The sequence below is a fragment of the Micropterus dolomieu genome, linkage group LG17 (genome assembly GCF_021292245.1).
Source record: "Micropterus dolomieu isolate WLL.071019.BEF.003 ecotype Adirondacks linkage group LG17, ASM2129224v1, whole genome shotgun sequence".
Lineage (NCBI taxonomy): Eukaryota > Metazoa > Chordata > Actinopteri > Centrarchiformes > Centrarchidae > Micropterus > Micropterus dolomieu.
The window spans coordinates 16,200,099-16,208,034 of NC_060166.1; the positions used below are offsets into that span (position 1 = coordinate 16,200,099).

A 7,936-nucleotide genomic window follows, 5' to 3' on the forward strand; every position below is an offset into this window, starting at 1 on the left:
TCCAAAAATGACAGTCACAAGTATAAAATAATTAAGGATTTTAAACAAGTCACTTAACTACACTAAAGACTCACAAACAGAGGAAAAGAGAGGCTGCACGTCCAGCCGATGAAACCAACTAGAGAGAGAGATGGAGAGGATCTGTGAGAGATAACAGAGAAAAAAAAACAACAAGAAAAGAAACCCCAAGAGAAGAGGAGGAATGAGAGTTAGACACACACACACACACACTCAGAGTGAAAGATAAGGAAGAGAGTAACAGAGGAGCAGACAGAGGACCGGAGAGAGAAAGCCAGAGGTGGATAATGTTTCAGTGTCCTGAATTCCCTGTGTAACCTGCAGACAATTCACATACTGAGTGTCCATTATTCAACCTGAATGCCTCACCAAAAACTCTCATACGTACACACAAACACTTGCTCATACAGTGTAATAATATATACACATGCCATCCTCTCTCTCCTCACAAGTGAACTGCTATGTTTATTTACTGTATCCCTTCCTGCTTTCGCTATGTGACAGCCCGCCTGAGTGACTGAGCGCCAGTGTGCGCGTATGTGTGTGTAAGAGCAGAGGAAAAAATGGGCCTGAGGAATTTCACTTCTTAAACAATCAGCTAGTTACTATTAATCGCCCAGCTACGGCTCAGCAAGCGCAGGAATGCAGCCTTTAAACACACACAGAGTAAAGGACAGCAGCAGTAGCTTGTCTTCACCTGTGTTTTATGATTTATACTTTAATCTAAAATGCTCTGTTCTTGTTGTTGGTTTCTTGTCTTTTATGTTTTTGCAAATCCTTTGACAACATAATTTGTTCCAATGAAATTCACTTGAATGTAAGAGCTGTGAGGGGGTGAATGGGTGTGGGGTGACGGGTGAGAGGGTTAGGGGCTATGTAAGGACAATATGACCGAAAGGGCCTCTCTCTCTTTCTTTCCTCCACCACTGCCACTACTGTCTTCACTCGGCTCTCTGAGAGAGGGAGAGAGAGAAAGAGAGAGAGAGAAAACACTGGCTCTTTTGTATGACCAATAAGACAGACCTCCCTGGTCTCTCCCTCTCTCTCTGCTTAGTCGGCCCTATCCTTCTGTGTAATGTGCACCTGCTCGGCCTGCAAGACATCACACACACACATACATACACACGCACACACACACACACACACTCGCTCATACAAATACTTTAGAAAGGAGCTGTGTGAAAGGGGGAGACAGAAGAGAAGAAAAAAGCCCTGCATTCCGCTGTTTTCTCTACTTTAATGCTTCATATCTGAGTATGAATTAAAAAGCAGAATGTGGAAGAAGTGCCTTATATCTTTTCCTTTTGTCTTTCTTTCTTTCAGTCTTTATTTATGCACATAATTATTATGTGTATTTTTAGAGTGGGGAGGGAAGAAGGAGGGACTTAGGAGTAGAGGCAGCCTGAACCCAGTTGGAAAGCTGCTTTTCAAAAAAGCTGTTTGAAGTCCCTCATATCACACCATTAAGACAAAGATAAATATTCCCAACTGGCCGTCGTTTAGCAGTCAGGAACTCTTTGAAAATACATCCTCTGGAGTACTTTCACTGATTAGATTTGCTCTTATTGGGGCTACAGGTTCCTGTGTGTGTTTTGCTCTCTTGTCAGTGTAGCTCTTCTAAAGATGGCATGCTAAATTTGATATACAAAATCAATGTTTGCTTTGTTCATTTCTGATAATATGCAGACAAGAAGCATGTGTTTTAAAATGGTACAACAAATAAGCTTTCTTCATAAGAATTGGTGGACACAGAACTACATACTGGAGTGTATTGGCTCAACTGGTATGACTTTGGGAAAGTTGGGAGGAACTCCTGAGAAATGAGATCTGAATGTAATGTTTTCAAATGTCTTGTTTTGTTCAACCTAAAAATCCAAACCCCAAAGATATTCAGTTCAGAGAAAACCAGCAAATCTTCACATTGAAGCTTCAACCAGAGAATATTTGTTTTTGCTTAAAAAAGGAGTTTAACGATTACTTGATTATAGGACTGCAAATAACGGCTATGTTCATTGTTGATTAATCTGTTAATTATTTTCTCAATTAGTTGTTTGGTCTATAAAATTTCAGCAAATGACGTCACAGCCCAAGATGACTTTCTCAAATGGCTTGGTTTGAAAGGATAAACCAAAGGAAGTTTATATCTCTTTACTGCTCGGAACGTATCTGCTCTGAGTGGCATATTTATATGTCTTATTAGGTGTTCCTATGGTCTCTTATCAGGTCCACAGTGACCACTCTCAAGAGGGATAGTGAGATATTGGGTCTGGTGCCTTCCCTTCATGCTCACTCTCTGTTTTTTCTCTCTGTGTCTCTCCATATTGCTCATTCTGTCTTTCTTTATCTCTCAGTGGCTTCGGTGTGTTTTTTTCTCCAGCTCCTGGAACACAGTAATTCCCAAAGAAATTCAGTTTACTGTTGCAGAGGAGTAAATAAACCAACAAATATTCATATTTAAGATGTTGGAGTCAGATAATTTTGACTTTTCTTCTTAAAGAATTACTCAAATCAATTAAACGATGATAAAATTAGTTGGTGATTCATTTATTAGTGGACAACTAATACATTAAACATTACAGCTCTACTTGATTATCAAAATAGCTGCCGAAAAACTTTCTGTCAGTCAAACTAATTGTTTCCGCTCTAATCTGATCAACTATCTGGTGGTTTAACTGGACCTTCCTGCATCTGAACCGTACCTGGACTCGTTGAAAAACCTGTTAAGCATCCCAGTGCACTATTGTGCTCCAAAATTAGTATTTGTGTTCTGGCAACAACTTCATTTAACAACCTCCATACATCGATCAGTGAAAAATATACTGTAACACCTCATGTTTTGGTCCTGAAATATCTTCCTGTGATATCCTGAGCAGAAAGCCATTGTCCATATTAATGGTATGATTAAAGGAAGGCTGGTTACGTGGGTTATTATTATTCTAATAGGTTATGTAACTGATGCCATGAATTTCATGAATAAGTAAGACACAAGTCACAAGGAAGAGGCACCCTGAAGACTTCTTTGGAAATCGGTCCACACTGGCGCAGAGAACTCAGTTAAGACTTCTTGAAAGATGGACCCCCGAGGTTTAGCTTAGGAACATACTGTATGTGTGTGTGTGTGTGTGTGTGTGTGTGTGAGAGAGAGAGAGAGAGAGAGAGAGAGAGAGAGAGCGAGAGAAAAGGAGAGTCCTCTATCATTTATGCCCTGCAGTTATACAGCTGGAGCTGGAGTAACGATTGGGAATTACTGTGTTCCAGGAGCTGGAGAAAAAGTAAAACACACCGAAGCCACTGAGAGATAAAGAAAGACAGAATGAGCAATATGGAGAGACACAGAGAGAAAAAACAGAGAGTGAGCATGAAGGGAAGGCACCAGACATAATATCTCACTATCCCTCTTGAGAGTGGTCACTGTGGACCTGATAAGAGACCACAGGAACACCTAATAAGACATATAAATATGCCACTCAGAGCAGATACGTTCCGAGCAGTAAAGAGATACGTCAAAAACAGTTCAGACACACGCAGACTGATATCTGCAGTGCACATGTGGCCTTTATCATGGTGATGGACTAATCGATCACTTCAGCTCCATTATTAAGCATAAATTATAGTGGATAAAAATGACCTGCCTTGCTCGGTAATGCTTCCACTTCCTTTGGTTTATCCTTAAGAACACAAGGTTTTTCTTCTATCCTACACTATCCAGACTCTCAGCTTTAACCCAAATTGGTCACACAAAAATATCTTTTGGGACCCACTGTGCTGGATTCCAAGGTGAAACAAATTTGAGTCTCAGACAGGAATAAATTTTTTTTTTTAAATGAAGCCAGAAGAAGAAGATTCCACTCATTCCGTTTTCCATTTTGTGTGTTTGTGTCCATACATGTGGATGTGTCTGAGTCTCTACAGGCAGGACTGTGTCAAATGGCAGCGAATCCAACCTAAAGTGTGGAAGGGGGGGTTCCTTTTTGCTCTCAAGTTTTGGCTCTGCTGTGCTGTGAGACTCACAACTGCTGAGAGGATTTCCACAGCAGAGAGGAGAAGCGCTGGTTGGAATAGTGCATTACCGCCACACTCAGCCAACTAACATTCATACACATTTCTCTAAACCATCCATTATTCATTACTCCCCGCTGCCTTCCAAGGCCCAAACTCAGGAGTCTCGCCCTGAGAGCTGAATGGAAGCATGTTCTGTTTTCAGCGTGCAGGCCTGACTCAGGAGTGCAGGCTTAAAGGAATGAATTCAGCACATAAAATGTTAGGGCCTTGTTCTTAATAGTGAGCTGCTTTCAAATATCCTCAATACATGTTTAATTTGTTTCTAAGTTTAGAAATGTTATTATTATTCAGATTTCCTGCTTCCAGAGTGAGTATGCGGGTTGAATAGGAGATTCAATCTAATTAATTACAGCTTTCACAGGTGTATATAATAGAGATATATTGCCCTAATACATTTAACTTAAACTTATTTTTCTTGGTAGCTGAAAATCACCTAAATGTCATCAGCACAAGTAAATGCAAAGATACTGAAAGATAACACCCCATGATAAGACACGTATGTCAACATAGCTATGCAACAAGTACCATGATACATCCAATAAATACTTGCAATATAGTGTTAAGCACATCAATGTCTGCTCCAATTGACCCAGTACAATGCAATAAGATATAGATTTAGGTCTTGTGGAGATGTGCTAGAGTGTGTTTTCATTTATCTGTCCTGCCCTGAAAAACTGGCAGCTTCTACCTAGAACATGAGGAATGGACAAACAACAAATTTACATTTATTCATTTAGCTGATGCTTTTATCCAAAGCAACTTACAATTGCTATACATCTCAGAGGTCGCACGCCTCAACAATATAAACTATGCACAAAAAGTGAGAAAAATTGTGTTTGGTAGATTATTCCTACCAAATAATTTTGGTAGAATTATTATAATAATTATTTCTTATTTCTATACTTGCGACAAATGCCAGTTGAAGAATGGGATGCCATCCCACAGCAGTGTGTGACCAGGCTGTTGTGGCTGTGTATGGTTCTGCCACATGCTCTCCTGTTTGTTATTGCCAATATATGTAGTTTCTTCATACTTCAATCGTTAAATCCACCATACAGGAGTCAAAACCAAAGAAAAGCTGTTTGGCATTGGCAGAGAATATTTTTTAGGCAGACATAAGCAGGCTTTCAGTGGTATAACATTTATTTGCAAGAAGCATTATTACAACAAATAAATAATCTACCAAACAAAGTTTAGTGATTAGATTATTAGTTAGTTCAAGTTCGGGACAATCCCGATAATTTCATCAACATCTGTCTATCTCATAAGTCAGTGACCTTGAGGAGTGCCCCACCCCCCACCCCCTCACCCCATCCCACACACACACACACACACACACAGGGGCGGAGCAACAGTAGATTTCATTAAGAAAAGAAATGAACACTAAATGTGAGTAATGCGACTGAACTTGCCTTTCAAGGTCTCAAAACACATTCCTCTGTTCCTCTGTACTGTGGGAAGGGGTGTGGGGGATGTGTAAAATACATACCCTATGATTCAAAGACGTTTTCACCAAAACCTAAAATATTCCATATAATGTGACATGTGTGATTGTACCGCACCTCTACTGTTGAACTATTTCTATAAGGGCAGTAGTGCACCCTGCAATTACACTGTCAGCAAATGCAATAACTAACAAGTAGCCTAGCCTATTTAGTCCTATAGCCTATTACATTCAGTGCTTATGGCAACAGCCCACGTTAACACCAATCCACCTGCGCGAGCTCTCCTGTGGATTTCTATTTACATTTTCAGAGTAAAAGGTATTTAATGCACGATCAGGCTGTAGATTTCAAGACTGAGGCACGTCGGTGCTTTGACCGCCGATTTCACCTCATCCAGTCAACTTTCCCGACATCAAGGAATGTGGGTGGCATTCATGCATTTAGCCCGGCAACGCGTTTCTGCCTCTATAAAGACAGAATGCCGTGCAGCAAGAAAAAAAAGCGATTCCTAAAACCTACAGCATCGGACAGCTTACCTGCTCCGTGCAGGACGAAGACGCACGGACACTGGATGTGGAGCTTCGTGCTGTGCCTCCAACCCTCGGTCCAAAGCGGCACATAGCAACGAATAGGCTATTACTGCACAGCTTCAAGTCCCCCGACAGAGCAAGCCTTATATTCATCCTCCATCCGGCCAACATTGGAAAGCACGCCATCGTGTGGCCGACGAAAGCAGCGGCGCAACAGGTGGATGGAGGGAGAGACAGGTTGGCGTGGTGCCTTCAAGTACAATCGGGAAATAGGCACCTGCAAGAATCATGAGATTTGTGACCAAACGAAGAAGCTCAAACTGGCCTTTTCTCTGTTGGTTACGAGTAGCACCCATTCATCATTCATTTATTCATCAGGTGTCACTGCAAATTAAATCACGTAGACTAGGGACTTCTTTCAGTCGTAAGGCCTTTATTTATATGATGATATAGGATAGGCCTAGACTAAATAGCCTAAACCTTAGGAAAATTCTCTCTCCACTGAGCTGTTTTTGATGGTTTAGGCTGCATAGAAGCCCTAAAAGTCATCATATAGGCATCTCCCACATTTTATATATTTTCATCTGGCATTCGGTTAGTAGGCTTATTGTTATTATTGTTCTTTGTGAAACATTTAGCATAACTTTCACAAAATTGTATCTTTGACAAGCATCATTCCCATGTTTTCAGCTTCTGTAACTCTCCCGTTGCAGCAATCTATGTTAACTGACTTGTAACTGTTGTAGGCCTACATGTTTTTGCCAACTCATAGGCTACTTGAAATTATGATGTAATCATTTTGGGCGTTTAAAATGAGCTCTTAAAGGGAGCATGGTACCACAGAGGGGATTTAGAGAGAGAGAGAGAGTGCGAAAGAGAGAAAGAGAGAAAGAGAGAGAGAGCGAGAGAGCGAGAGAGCGAGAGAGAGAGGTAAATGAGGCCTAATGGCTTTATGGCTGCATTCCAAACCAAAGCTATCCCTAATCCCTTCCCGCAGCTCAGACATAGGCCTAACTGTTTAATGTTTGCTGTGCCATAATGAGGCTACCCGCAAGCAACTAGCTATTTATATATAAGATAGGCCCTATTACATTTATCAGCTATTGACTCAGCAACCCCCCCCCCCCAAAAAAAAAAACAAATCCGAGGAAGGTTAAAATCAAGGGCAACTGGACTTGGTTGAAGACAATTGAAGAAGAGTATTCAGCCAAGTCCAGTTACCTTGAGTTTAAACTTCCTTGGATAACTATAACCTGGATGACTGATAACCTTGTGTAAACATGTGTCTTAAATATAGAAAAAATATTGTCAATATTATTGTTACTATTGTACTATCAGTTGTAGTAGTGATTATTCAAAGAAAGCAGACGGATGAATAACACCTGGTCTGCAATGGACTGGATGTTTATGTCTGAAAGAAAAATCCAATGATAGTCAGTAGTAGTCTTGTTTAAATAATAGGTCTACAATAATATGATAAAATAATGAAGGGAAAAGTCTGAGGGCTCTAAGAGATGTATGTTTCCACCATAATTTGTGGTGTAGCCCACTTAAAGTGTTTACTGGCATGACTTAATTTTATTTATTTATTTTGCTAATTTCCCCAGGCATCATCCGTCGGGAGTGAAGCTGGAAAATTAGAGTCCAGTTTCCGGCGCGTCCACTTCTGCCTTCAAAATAAAAGAGCAGGCTTTGACAGCTTTAAGCATTCAGTATAAAAAGGAGGCGGGGTGGGGGCTACTGGCGTGAGGCTGTCACAGGCAAACATTAGCAAATAAAAACCTATACTGAATGTGCGAATGAGGGAATTATTAGACTAAACTAAGTTAAATATGTAAAACAGTTGCCATAAAGCATATTCTAAAATGGCTCCACGCAATT

At 40.6% G+C, this 7,936-nt stretch overlaps 1 protein-coding gene across 5 annotated transcripts in view; it reads right to left on the reverse strand.

Moving 5' to 3' along the window:
* veph1 (ventricular zone expressed PH domain-containing 1) overlaps positions 1 to 6,155 on the reverse strand; it is a 77,318-nt gene extending 71,163 nt beyond the window's left edge. For all 5 annotated transcript variants that reach the window (XM_046074776.1, XM_046074777.1, XM_046074778.1 and 2 more), the window contains exon 1: positions 6,062 to 6,155. The gene's annotated coding sequence lies outside the window, so the exon portion shown is untranslated. The remainder of the gene's footprint in view (positions 1 to 6,061) is intronic.
* Positions 6,156 to 7,936: the final 1,781 nt, after the last annotated feature.